The 14,952-nt window shown below is 44.7% G+C and overlaps 1 protein-coding gene across 1 annotated transcript in view; it reads left to right on the top strand.

Moving 5' to 3' along the window:
* Positions 1-14,952, top strand: part of LOC147028729 (spectrin alpha chain-like) — a 69,728-nt gene that overhangs the window by 27,730 nt on the left and 27,046 nt on the right. Inside the window, exons 7-8 of the mRNA XM_085879407.1 lie at positions 6,042-6,100; positions 13,730-13,875. The gene's annotated coding sequence lies outside the window, so the exon portion shown is untranslated. The remainder of the gene's footprint in view (positions 1-6,041; positions 6,101-13,729; positions 13,876-14,952) is intronic.

The following is a 14,952-nucleotide window of genomic DNA, read 5'->3' as shown; positions in this document are numbered from 1 at the left end:
ATGAATTACGTACCGTCACGGTGTAACTGATGGCCAAACAGTGCATAATTAAGAGACATAAAGTCACATTGGCCAACAGAGGCTTCACTCTCGGCTTCATGGCTTCATTCACGGCTTCACTGTAATTTTCGTTTTTATTATGTAGTCTAGCTGAAGTGCCTGTCTACGACAGGTTCCTGGAAGTACCATACATACTCTCTTTCAGCTCGTATAACCATGTTCTGAAATGGTTGCATTATTTAATTAGTTTTGAAATATAATATTTTGTGTGGACATATTTCATTGCAATTTATTTCTAGCTTCGGTTTCCCATTAACTTCTGGGCAAGAGCACACCATCAGGGGATGCTATTTCAGATACATACATACATACATACATACATACATACATACATACATACACATACATACTGTTACGGATGTGGAAGTTTACTGCACTCAACATACAGGTCCTACAGCTCAGTTATATCGATAAGTAAATGTGGATAAGATAAATAGATAGCTCCCTTTTCCCTTGTCTAATGGGTAATTAAATGTTCCTGTGCTGTGAAGTTATTTTAATAGTCAGGTTTTCTTTTCGTTTATTTTTACACCACTGTCAACGCCAGCGTCATCTTCCTCTCGCTCTGCTCGACGCCATTGTCTACGTGTGTTCGATCACGTACGAGGGTGGAGATTTCCTTCACCTCAGATCGAGACTCCGCCCAGAAGGGCAGGGGCGTGCCCCTTGTCCAACCAGGAACCTTATCACCTCAGATCGAGACTCCTCCCAGAAGGGCAGGGGCGGGCCTCTTGTCCAACCAGGAAGCTGAGCACCTCAGGCTGGCTCCGCCTTAGCCAGATAGTGTTTGGCCCTGGCCAATTGGGAGGCCGCGACGAGTCGTCCGAGAATGGACCGTCCAATGAGGAGGCGAGTGGTGAGAAAGGAGGTCTCGTGCCTGGGCACGAAAAGGAGGGGTGGTCTGGACGAGGGAGAGGGAGAGACGGTGTGCTCGTGGCAGCAGCATTCGCGAGTTTGGAGGATCGTGTGTGAGACATCCCTGGTGGGAGAGGGTGTTCCAGTCCAGGCAGTTTTGACCCTGGCATCCAGGGCCAGTGAGTGGTCGTCGACGAGGGCCCTGCAGACGGTCATGGTTGTCGGTTCGAGTCCCGTCCCCCGAAGATCGCAAAGACCACACGAGGTGGACAGGTCTGAGACGGGCCTCAATAAAGATCGCTTTTGGTCAGATTAGTTTGGGTGTGTGTGTGTGTGTGTGTGTGTGTGTGTGTGTGTGTGTGTGTGTGTGTGTGTGTGTGTGTGTGTGTGTGTGTGTGTGTGTGTGTGTGTGTGTGTGTGTGTGTGTGTGTGTGTGTGTGTGTGTGTGTGTGTGTGTGTGTGTGTGGCGCCAGTCCAATAAGTCGGAAATTGTATAAGTGCCGTGCTGTACATACATGCCTTCTATATTCGGATAACTCTGCCCTTTCCTGCTCCCCTCATTTCCCTATTGTGTTATAAATAAACCCTATGTGTTAAATGTATTGGTTCGTTTGTGTTTCTTTTATTGGGTTAACACGGTATGTGTTGGAGAATTAGCCAGGCGGTTGCCGCTGTAACGGGATAGTTGGAACGACGGGACTTTGGTGACCGTCCGCTTGGGTCACACACAGTTCAAGTACGCTAGCGGCTCGTTCCGTATGGGTGCCGTCAAGGGTGTGGAGACTCGGTAAATCGCCACGTGGTTATCTCAGTATTTTGAAAATTAGCAAATAACCCTGTACCACGTGGTAGAAATATTGACGTTTCACGGTCCGATAAGGGACCCGCACTCTTCGGAGTTTTCCGAAGAAGTACGATCTAAATTCTGGTTGATCGGCAGAGCCGACTCTACTGCTCCACCTGGCGGTCGTGCTCGTCGCCGATACCCGGCCCCACAACAATACATATTGTCGAGGGAGGGACTGTCTCTGGTTCCTCTCCGGACTCAACGGGAATTGCCGGCTGTGTGTTGCTGCAGGTCGCAAATCGACGGTGAATACCAATAACTTGACCACGTGTCCCAGGGTCCTCTGTTTGACAACCGTTTACCTGGGAACACATGATCTCCTCATTGGGGAATCGTGCCCTCGATGCGTACTTGCGTTGCTCAAGTTACTTACCGTATCAGGTGCAGCCGAGCGAATCTCCGAAGTCCGCATCAGTTATTTAACAGATTTTGGGGAATAACTTCCCGGCTAAGCTAGGGTGTGGGCCATGCCAGACCAATGGAGTTCAAGACAAAAATGAGCTGGGTACATTTCTCACAGGCACATTTATTTAAACAAGAGTGAGGAAAAGTTATGTGGCACAGTATGGGATTTATTGCAAATGTACAGTGGGGTGGCAAAAGGCATGCAATATTTACAAAAGACGACAGTGCAGAGTTATCCCGCACATTCTTACACAGTCTTAACTTATGCTACGGCCCGCACACACACACACACACACACACACACACACACACACACACACACACACACACACACACACACACACACACACACACACACACACACCCGAGGAAGATTAGATATAGCCCAGAGAGTAAAAGAGAAGATGAGGATAAACGGCCTCGCAATACCTGGTGTGGTCGGCAGACCAACGCAACCCAGTATGCTAAGGGAGAGGTAGGGGGGAGGAATACTGGTGTCTAAGGTTTGGGAGTGAAAGGTGTGGTGTAGTACAATATGGGGGGTGCGGTGTCATGCCAGAGAAAAATGGGATTGCAAGTCAATAATGATGCTCTTTTGTGTGTCCAAAAGAGGTGGGATAGAGGGGTGGAAAGAGAGTGAGGAGAGAAGATGCGTGAGGTGAAAGGTCCTTAACCTAGTCGTGTATAGGTCTGTTGGTGTGGCGTGTACCTCTGGAACGCTCTGCCTCAGTGTTCCCACCTCAAGATGTGGTGCGTTATCTCCGGCTGAGTCATTTTGCCTGGGCTCGTGGCAACGTGCACTCCACACTCGTGGCAATGTGCGCAACGGTCCTCAAGAAGAAGCACGTCCCAATGGCAAGCGAAGACCCAGCAAAGGGCAGAGCCAACGAAGAGCCAAGAGCAGAGAAGAAGAGGGCAAGAGGTTCCACCTTCTGTAAACCCCGGGCGAAGTGTGGGGTGACTACCCAAAAGCGACATGCTGTGACCCCAATCCTGCTTCTCTATTGGGCCACAGCTGCCCAAGCCATGCCTTGCTAGGCTCTCGGGGCCGGAAATAGTCTCATTCACCCATGCGGCTCGACAGCTCAGAGCTCCTGACTCAACATAGGGTATGAGCCGACACCCTGGTCCTGAGCGTGCTCCGAATGCAGTCTGAATGCCGAATAGCAATGCACACCCACAACCCATGGGCCCCCTCTCATGAGCCAAAATGTACACCCAGGCCCCGTACCGAACTCCCGGATTGCCCTTCCCACGACCCCCCCTCGCCACCCCTCTCTTGCCGTTTTCTGTTGACTGGACGAGGCTTGTATCAATCCTGCATGCTCACCCGGGGCATCCCCGGCGGGAGGCGGTCGAGCTATTAACGTCTGTTTCTTGGCCCCGCATTTTGGTCCGAAGACGGACTGAGTCGTGCAACACTCCTCTGTATAGTGGCAAATTGTGGTGATGCAGAGGTTCAAGGGGGTGCGGGAATATTTTTTCCCATGTGCGGGAGGCATTTGTGGTCGAAGTAGTGAGGTTTAGTGAGCGAGGAGTGAAGCAAGGTGAGATGCCGGTTGGAAATTGGCACGCAGATTTGAATGAAATAATGGCGTGCGATGCACATGCGGTATCGTGTGTAATGTCCTTTGTTGGTTCCAAGCCACGGGAGGCATCGTAGTGTGCTCATTACTCATCACATTTTGCGTGGCATGTATGCTTGCTTATTTGATTTGTACCATGGCTAAAAGGAAAGAATTGGATTTGAAATCACAATAAGAGATTGAGATAGTTAATTGACCCAGCTATTATATCCATGCAACACACTTCATCCTGTTAATCCACTGGACGCGAGGGGAAGGTCTAACTGCACGAAGACTGTCTGGGGATCACAATGTTCGGTGCCATTGCCTTTGGGGTTGGACGCATGCGGTTTTGTTGAACCGCAACAATATTGTTTAATTTATTTTATTTTTTTACTTGGAGATCCAAGGAAAATTTGGCATGATTATTGTTGGATGTCATTTACATGGTAATTTAAAACTGTGTGTTGGAATAATCCTTGTTCAAACAACTCTTGCTCTTTTACCTGTCATACTTTGGATAATCAGAAAACAATGTTTCAACATGTTACCACATATAAAGTAATTTACAGTGGGGAGAACAAGTATTTGATACACTGCCGATTTTGCAGGTTTTCCCATTTACAAACACGTAGAGGTCTGTAATTTTTATCATAGGTACACGTCAACTGTGAAAGACGGAATCTAAAACAAAAATCCTGAAAATTACATTGCATGATTTCAAAATCATTAATTTGCATTTTATTGCATGAAATAAGTATTTGATCACCTCCCAACCAGGAAGAATTTTGGCTCTCACAGACCTGTTAGTTTTGTCTTTCAGAAGCCATCCCATTCTCCACTCATTACCTGTATTAACTGCACCTGTTTGAACTCGTTATCTGCATAAAAGACAGCTGTCCACACTCAATCAATCAGACTCCAACCTCTCCACAATGGGCAAGACCAGAGAGTTGTCTTAGGACATCAGGGACAAAATTGTGGACTTGCACAAGGTTGGGATGGGCTACAGGACAATAGGCAAGCAGCTTGGTCAGAAGGCAACAACTGTTGGCGCAATTATTAGAAAATGGAAGAAGTTCAAGATAACAGTCAATCTCCCGCGGTCTGGGGCTCCATGCAAGATCTCACCTCGTGGAGCCTCATTGATCATGAGAAAGGTGAGGCATCAGCCCAGAACTACACGGCAGGACCTGGTCAATGACCTGAAGAGAGCTGGGACCACAGTATCAAAGAAAACCATCAGTAACACACTACGCCGTCATGAACTAAAATCCTGCAGCGCAAGCAAGGTCCCTCTGTTCAAGCCAGGGCATGTCCAGGCCCGTCTGAAGTTTGCCAATGACCATCTGGATGATCCAGAGGAGGAATGGGAGAAGGTCATGTGGTCTGATGAGACCAAAATAGAGCTGTTTGGTTTAAACTCCATATGCCGTGTTTGGAGGAAGAAGAAGGATGAGTACAACCCCAACAACACCATCCCAACCGTGAAGCATGGAGGTGGAAACATCATTCTTTGGGGATGCTATTCTGCAAAGGGGACAGGACGACTGCACCGTATTGAGGGGAGGATGGATGGGGCCATGTATCGCGAGATCTTAGCCAACAACCTCCTTCCCTCAACAAGAGCATTGAAGATTGGGCGTGGCTGGGTCTTCCAGCATGACAACGACCCGAAACACAGAGCCAGGGCAACTAAGGAGTGGCTCTGAAAGAAGCATCTCAAGGTCTTGCAGTGGCCTAGCCAGTCTCCACACTTGAACCCAATAGAAAATCTTTGGAGGGAGCTGAAAGTCTGTGTTGCCCAGCGACAGCCCTGAAACCTGAAGGATCTGGAGAAGATCTGTATGGAGGAGTGGGCCAAAATCCCTGCTGCAGTCTGTGCAAACCTGGTTAAGAACTATAGGAAACGTCTGATCTCTGCAATTGCAAACAAAGGTTTCTGTACCAAAGATTAAGTTCTGTTTTTCTAATGTATCAAATACTTATTTCATGCAATAAAATGCAAATTAATGTTTTAAAAATCATACAATGTGATTTTTAGGATTTTTGTTTTAGATTCTGTCTTTCACAGTTGAAGTGTACCTGTGATAAAAATTACAGACCTCAATGTGCTTTGTCAGTAAGAAAACCTGCAAAATCGGTAGTGGTTCAAATACTTGTTCTCCCCACTGTATATTGATCTATAATAGCATGATGCATCTTGACCCAAGTAATTGTCAAATATTTTACAGGTGTGTTTGTTTGACAGGCTATATAATTTTTCTTTTAATTTTTGTTTTTTATTTTCCCCTCACACCCTTTATCAGGCCGTGTGTCTCCATCACCATCTCAAGACAGCATCAGCTCATTTAAGTCAGAGACAGAGGTGAACCGTTTTTGTCCAATTTCCATATTTTTTCTGAAATAGTGAGGTAGTTGTTAAAAATTAGTTGCTGGCCTAAATTTTTTGGTTTGCAATGAATACGAAAAAAAAATCAATACTATGCACAAGTGCTCCAGTTATACAAATTACCTGAAAGCCCTATCAAAATGTCAACAATTATAATCCATAACTTCCCTTTCCCAATCGTCTGTCTCCGACACCCCGTTTTGTTGTCATTGCGACAAATTCCGAAGGTCTATTTGTCCAATCACAAGCCTTCACCAAATCAGCCTGGGCGTTGTGGGTATCGCCGTAATTTCCCGTGCTGCCCTCAAGTGAAGGGTACGCAAGATGACGCTATCTCATTCAGTCAGTGTCATGGAGGATTTTGTCTTCCAGGTTAACCGTGATAAACACAATTAGGTTTTCACCGTTTTATTTTTATATGATACTGTTGTGTCCAGCCGGTTAACACCGACCTGGATGGATAGCCTAACAGTTTTACTTGGAGGCAAACAGCCGAGATCCTTGGAGATTATGGAGGGCAGCAGGAGCGTGTACCAGACGGAAGCACGCAGGTTATCCTCAAACCCACAACGAGTAGACAAACACAGTAATTCAACAAATGATTGAATAAAAATAATTCAATGATTCATAGTGAAAATAACTCTGAGTAATAATGAAAATAAATCAAAACGTGAGGTAATGAAACGTGAGGTAAACTAAAACATAGTTTGAGATGTCTCCACTCAGTCACAAAAACAGACAAGGGAACATATAAAATGAAAGAAATCCTCCTTTTGTTTGTGCACAGCTGCGTGTCCAGAGATTATCTTTTAGAAGCCTGGAGATCCTCGAAACTGCGTAGCCACCATGTGGGAAACGCACAGCAAAATGATGCCAAATCGCTCCTCGCGGTCACGTACGTGAGGTAATTCACGCGGATGGTCCTCAACGCCAGGGCCCTCGAACCGCCGTACAGTTTTTTTTTTTTTCTCACAATCGAGATTACCACACTGCTCCCTCTAAGTTTAAGGTTCACATACTCTACCGGTCAAAAGTTTTGGAACACCCCCATTTTTCAGTTTTTACTGAAATTGAAGCAGTTCAAGTGCAGTGAATAACTTGAAATGGTACAAAGCTAAGCGGTAAACTGCCAGCGGTTAAAAAAAAAAAGTTTAGGTTACCCAAAACTGAAAAATAATGTAAATTTCAGAGTTGCTGAAAAGGCCCTTTTCAGGGAACAGGTAATGGGTTAGCAACTGCAGCTGTTCTGCAGCAATGGAAGTAAATTAAGCCTTGAAAATTGATGCAAACAATTCCTACAGGTGTCCTAACTTTTGTTGATTAGTTACAAACCCTCTGTCTGTATAAAAGCAGTGTTGGAACAGACTGTGTTGCTACACCCTCTGAAGCATTATTTGGACAATATTGCACTGCAGGAAGTGGTATATTGCTATCATAATGGCAAGAAAAAGACAATTAACAAAGGAAGACGGACAGACCATTATAACCATTAAAAGTGTAAGTCTTTCCTTTAGGGAAATTGCAAAGAAGCCAAGGTGTCAGTGAGTGCAGTTTCCTACACCATCAAAAGGCAGTTGGAAACTGGAGGAAACTGACAGGAAGAGGTCTGGCAGACCCAAAGCCATAACACAATCAGAAGACAAGTTTCTGAGAGTCAACAGCTTGCATGATGGGCGGTTCACAGGACAGCAGCTTCAAGCACAGCTTAACACTGCTCGAAGTAAAGAAGTCTCAGTTTCAACTGTGAAGAGAAGACTTCGAGCTGCAGGTTTGACAGGTCGAGTGGCAGTAAGAAAGCCATTGCTAAGATGGCAAAATAAGAAAAAGAGGCTTGCCTCGGCCATGAAGCACCGCGAGTGGACTACTGAAAACTGGAAGAAGGTCTTATGGACCGACGAATCAATATTTGAAATCTTCGGTTCATCACGCAGGGTTTTTGTACGCTGTCAAGTAGGCGAAAGGATGGTTCCTCAGTATGTGACACCAACTGTCAAACATGGAGGAGGAAGCGTGATGATCTGGGGCTCTTTTGCTTGATCCAGTCAGCGACTTGCACAGAGTGACTGGCACCCTGAACCAAAAGGGCTACCACAGCATTTTTCAGCGCCATGCAATACCCTCTGGTCTACGCCTAGTTGTTCAGGGGTTCATCCTAAAGCAAGATAACGATCCAAAACATACCTCCAGGCTATGTCAGAACTACCTTAGAAGAAAAGAACAAGACGGTAGGTTTCAAATCATGGAATGGCCAGCACAGTCTCCAGACTTAAACCCCATCATGCTGGTTTGGGATGACCTGGACAGAAGGGTGAAAGCAAAGCAACCTACAAGTGCAACACTTCTGTAACTTCTGAAACAGTGTTGGGAAGAACTTTCCGAACAATATTTGATTTCCATTGTGGAAAGAATGCCATGAGTATGTTCGGCTGTTACAGCTGCAAAAGGTGGCTACTTTGATGATTCAAAAATTTTGATTAAATTTTGTTCAACAAAGCGATTATATGATTTATTTTTTATCTGCATTTGTTTATTTGTTCTATGCTTTAATTTTAGAGGACATTGAAACATTAAACTACTTAAATTTCAGTAAAAACTGGAAAAATGGGTGTGTTCTAAAACTTTTGACCGGTAGAGTTTACCAAATGGCACCGCCTTTCTCCTTGATCATACAACAAGGTGATTGCTGAGGCTCCGAGACAAGGCCAAGAGACGCGCTCTTCTTCTCCTCAGAAACGTACAAACTTCACGACCCACCCAAACAGTCAATGGCTTGCATCTTATTTTAGTACGTGAAACAATTCACACCAGTGCGTCAATGAGAATCGGCCAGCTTTCTCGTCATGTCGAGGTGAGCAAAGCCTCACACTTTGCTTCCAACTGCCCTCTTGTCTCTTTCGCCCCTTCTGATGTCACACCGACCAATCATAAGCCTCGGGTGGGGGGGGGGCATGGCCTGTCGGCACAAAGCCAGGAAGGCTGGGTTTTTGCCTTCTCGGAAATGTTCGGACTCCGTCGGCAGCCGGATTGGCTGTTGTTGTTGTTGTAGTTGTTGTAATACGTGGTTCCTTTATTGCTGGCCTTGTAAATGCAAAAATGTAGAAAAAGGTCACAGGAGGCAATCACATTCTGGGAGAAGCTTGCCTTAAACCCCACCTATTTAAAATGGCACCATCTTTGTGTGGTGACACGTAACAACTTCAGCTCACAGTTTTCCATACTTGATTTACATTGAGATGTCTCCTACTCATCCATGGACCATGCTACACTATACAATCCTATCCTTACTCTGAAATTCCTCCATCTACCCACAAACATAACAATACATTCTCCAAGGTTTCAGTGCTACTGTCCTGAGGATCTGTTCCGTTTTCATTTTTCTAGTCCCGTCTGTCCTTTATTTCTTCAACAATTACCCTCTCTCAGGCGAGCATGTCTACCTGCTTGCTAGATTTCCAGCACTTTATTCGAGTATCCCTGATTAGGATTAAATTGTGAAATATTTTCTTCATGACCGGCGTGGGTTTAGACCATTCAGAACTCGGCCGAGCGCTCCAGTGTTCAGGCACACAGGCTGACTAAACTGTTTAAATTATCAGGAATACACAAACGTTCGCAAAGGAGTAATGGTATAGGTATGGTAACTTAGTAATTGAATGACAATAATAGCGATGAAATTTAATTAAAATTATAAACTTTCATTCATGTCAAGTTCAAAGGCAAAATATACATGTACACAGATCAAAAAAAATTTGCGAATGAGCAAAAGAAACTGCACAGTTTATGGAATGCCTTCATATTCAACCGTTGCTAGTCTGGTTCAGGGTCAAAGGTCTAGAAGTGGGTCCACGAGAGGCCACTCGTGACTCGACGACATACCCGTCACTATGTATGTGTGTGTGTGTGTGTATATATATATATATATATATATATATATATATATATATATATATATATATATATATATATATATATATATATATATATATATATATATATATATATTGTTGCAGGCCGGGGGTCTGGGTGAAAAGATCACTCGGGGCGTAAGCTATCTCGGGTTCCCACCAGACTCTCCGGAATTGCAGGCCGTCACACACGGATAACTCCGTGACTCGGCGGGTCGCTAACCGACCGTGAACGCCAATAACTCAACCACGTGACTTCGGGTCCTCAGTCTAATATCGGTTACCCAAAAATAATGACGTGACCTAATTACCGGGGGGCACGCCCTCGGTACACCTTGTCCGAACCGGATCAGATGCAGCCGAGCGACTGCCAAGGACGTACCGGCTAAAAGGAACTGATTGTTGGGAATAAAGTCCCAGCTGGGTTAGGCTATGGACCATGCTGGAGCAATGAAAGAAAAGACAAAACCGAGCTGGGAACATTTCTGCAAAAGGATTTATTACAGGCAGGTGAGGAAAAATATGTGACAAAATTAATAGAGTTTATTGTTTTGTGGAAGTAGAGACAGAAAGAAAAGTGTGGCGCAGCAATTAAACAAGCAACTTACAAAAGTAGACACAAAGCAGACCTATCCCGATATAATTCTTCTGCAATCAACTTAAGCGAGGACAGGCACCATGACACACACACACACACACACACACACACACACACACACACACACACACACACACACACACACACACACACACACACACACACACACACACACACACACACACACACACACACACACAACCCCATGAAGAAGAGATAATGAGCAAAAATAAGAGGCGATTAGGCTAACGGTCTCGTAATATTTTGCACGATCGATTGACCGTGCCACCCAGTACATTTTGGGGGGATACTCCGCTGAACGATCCCTCCTTGATAGTTCGCGCGTCGTCTCCTGCTTGGCTATCCAGAGAAGGGACATGTCTGTCAGGTGTGAGGGAGGGACTTTGGGTGGAGCCAGTGTCGAGTGGGTGGAGAAGGCGGAGTCGAGAGCGAGTGGGCGGAGTGCCAGCAGCAGGCGGATGGGTGGAGAAGGCGAAGTCGAGAGCGAGTGGGTGGAGGAGAAGACGGGGCACACAGACACCGATCCAAAGCCAGCAAGGAAGATGAGGATGACCACGACACAATGACCCTCACGACTCCCCCGGACGGCTTTACGATCCGTCCTTTATAGACCCTGCGATGCAGGGCGGGGCGATGACCCGAAGCGATGTTGTCACCTGAATCAGGCGCTCTCATTGGGCCCTGGCCGTGTGCTGCCTTGCTTCCATGGCCGGAAGCGGTCCCATTGTTGCATCCGGCAAGAGATTGCGGAGCTGTAGAATTGTTTCGCTCCAAACACCGTGACATGAATTGCCCTGCACCAAACTCCCGGGCTGTGCCCTGGCGACCGGCCGAGGGTTGTGTCGGCCCCGCATGCCCGCCTGGCACCCCTGGCGACCTGCGGTTAGCGCTGCTCAATGTGCTTGCTTTGTCTATATGCCATGTGGCCCTAGCGATCCAGGCCATGCAGCATGCCTCTGCTTGGTAGCAGCTGTATTGAGGTGGAGGTGCGGGACGATATCTGCCACCCGTGGGAGACATTTATGGCCATTGTGGTGAGCGAAGACCGATGGTAAGATGTTGTAAACCCATGCGCAGACCTGAATAAGGAGATGTGCTACGCATGCCCCGTACAGTGCGCACGAGTCAGCTATTGTACATGTCGTTATTTATTATGGGGCTGTGCTCACGGTTATTTATCACAGGCAGTGGTGTTCGCCGTGCCGGCCCTGATCTGTGTCAGGAATTTAAGAAAAGGGTTGGATATAATTATTAGATGGAGATTTGGATTGAAAAGAGGATAGGTATAATTATTAGATGCAGATATGGGTTGAAAAGAACGTGCCTCGTGCGTCCTGTACGACAGGGGCGAGGTTGGTTGTTTGCTTTTGCGAAGACGCATTCTTAATGTGTAGGGTGTGGCTGCAGTTTTTACAGCAGCCGTCTGAGTGCAGTTCCTGCTTTGATTTATTTCAGGAATAAGAGGAAAAGAGTAGGAATGAAGATGGAGATATAATCAGACCCAACTATGATATCCACACAACGCACTTGTCCTGTTTGACCCATTAGACATGAGGGAAAGGTCTAACTATGTATAGTAATGAAATAACTGTCTGGGAACCACTGTATGATGGATGTCATTTCCTTGGAGGGATGCGATTTCCAGAACCGCAAATATATATAATTCAATTTGAGCAGCTGATGGGGACATGTAGCTTTGGGATTCTCATGTATTTGCTACTTGTGAATGTCTGCAGCTATAGAGTAGCCCATGGTGGATTTGAAACAGCCAAGGGCTTCCTTGTGTCGCTTTTCTTGGTTGCTTTCGATGGCTTTATTTGGGTATTGGAGCAGATCGGGTTAAATATATATATATATATATATATATATATATATATATATATATATATATATATATATATATATATATATATATATATATATATATATCCTATAGTCAGGGCTGTTAGGGCATAAAAGGGCCCGTTTGGTTCACATTCTTCCAAAAGCACCAAATTTGGCCCAGATGTCGCCAATACCATACTTTTTCGATTTTTGACGGGCGCCCCCCGGGGCCGCCATATTGGCCAAATCCAATATGGCCGCCACTCGGGTTAGAGGTCAATCTAGTTAAAAATCCAAAAGGGCTAGAATCATGAATAATACCACGTTTTAGGGGTTTTCGCGGTATGGGAATCTGATACTGGTCTTATTTCAATGATTTGAGGTCAAGGTCACCCTAAAGGTCATTATGGGGTCAAACCCGGTGTTTCTGGTGCGTCATCCCAGGTCCCAAAAAAAATATTAAAACTTCAAAATATTTACCCATTAAATACTAGTATTTGGGTAAAAAAGTCAAAATATGCCATTTGTTTCTGTTATTTTACGAGCTCCTGTGAACTCGTATATTATGAGAAATAGTAGATGACACCAGTTAATGGTAAAATAGCCCACCCACTTAATAAACAGACGTTCCGAACCACCTTAACTCTACTTTTCCTGTGAAAGTGCCCATATATATATATATATATATATATATATATATATATATATATATATATATATATATATATATACATATATATATATATATATATATATATATATATATATATATATATATATATATATATATATATATATATATATATATACCTTTTTTTTTATTTTTTTTTTTGCTCCTGCACTTCTCTGGATATAAAATAATAAACATTCACTTCCTTCCAGTAGCAGCCATGTGCAGCCTACAATTTAAATTTCTTGTTAGCTTTTGAAATATAGCTACCAGGTATTGATTGTTTTGTTGTTTTTATCTGCCGACTGTACTTCAATTTAGTAGCCTAAATCCTTTCCCATTATTAGCTGTATGTCACACAAGTTGAGATCTTCTCCACAGGATGTGTGTATTTCGCATGACATCCTAAATGCGAACCAATTTTCCTATTTTCTTAGGTGATGTCGCATGCAGTTAATTAAAGTTTCTGGTATTAGACAATGACGTAGCTCACTGTAGTATAGATCGATCATTCTCAATTGAGTTTATTTTTAAAACTGTTGTATGTCATATCCTTTTTGGTTTATTTTACGTTAAATATTTTTCAGATAATACCAAGTCTGTGATCATCAACATTTCCAGCAGCGGCAGTGGTGCCTGATGTCATTCGGAGCAGACGTCTACCCTATCTCACGAGACACCCAAGATGAAAGTTCATCGCGATGATGAGTCTACATAATATTATAATGGACTGGTAATACATGAGTGTCAAGCTATGTCTTCTACCGAAATTATGAACGGGGGACTCTGTTGTCTTTGTCAATCGGACAAAACTGAACAAGCCTTGCAAACACCTAAGGAGGAGAGACTTGTATCACTTGAGAGAAATCTTAAAGACTTCAAAGCTCTCAATGACAATAATCTTCCTTCTGGTATCAATGTCATGATTAGTCAGTTGAATGATGGCTCAGGTATTGCAGCAACTCTTAAATCGCATAAGGCTTGGTATCACAAAACGTGCAGGAGTTATTGTAGTAGTTCTCGAGTCAAACGGGAGAGAGAGAAGCTCGACAGAGAAGCTGGCTCTCAGAATAGTCCAAAAAAACTCAGGTCATCTGGGGAATTTCAGCCTCGGGTCAATGTTGTATAATCTGTGAGGGGGTGGGCCAGGCCACGCTCCACAAGGTAGTACTGATGTTGTAGATGCCAACCTAAAGAGTTGGGCAAAGACCAACAAAAACTTTAATTTACTTGGCAGACTGGTTGCCGTAGCATCTGATGCGCATGCAGCTGATGCCTATTATCACCATCGGTGTTATGTACATTTGCGAGACTCTGCTCATGCTGCCGAGCGAAGCGATTTGGTGGGTCCCGCACCTCCGCCGTTCGATCCCATCATCTGCGCTCAAATTATAACCCTTATCGAACATTCGGACACCACCTTATTCAAGCTCCCAGAGCTACCCGAGATGTATCAAAAGGTTATGAGTGAGCAAGGTCACCCATGCAGAGATAAAAAAGAGGCACACTCAACTCGATTCAAGGATCACCTTCTCAACTTCCTACCTGAATGGGATGAGTTTTCCAAGGGGAATGAAGGCGGGAAGGATATTTACATATCTCACAAATTGAAGGTGGCTGATGAGCTTGCCAAGACATAGAGGTCACAAATTGGTCAAGAGGATGCATTTATGTTCATGCGGGCTGCTGTGATGATGCACAAGTTTTGTCTACAGAGTCAAGAACCTTTCGATGGCTCCTTCCCCCCTAACTGCCTCACGGCTCCAGTAAATGAGGACATGAGGAGTTTCTTCAACACAGTGCTTCGGGG

This window comes from Eptatretus burgeri, chromosome 4 (assembly GCF_056783735.1).
Source record: "Eptatretus burgeri isolate ZD-2024b chromosome 4, Ebu_testis_v1, whole genome shotgun sequence".
Lineage (NCBI taxonomy): Eukaryota > Metazoa > Chordata > Myxini > Myxiniformes > Myxinidae > Eptatretus > Eptatretus burgeri.
Note: the sequence above shows the minus strand (reverse complement) of the source record. Positions and strands in the feature narration are given on the sequence as shown.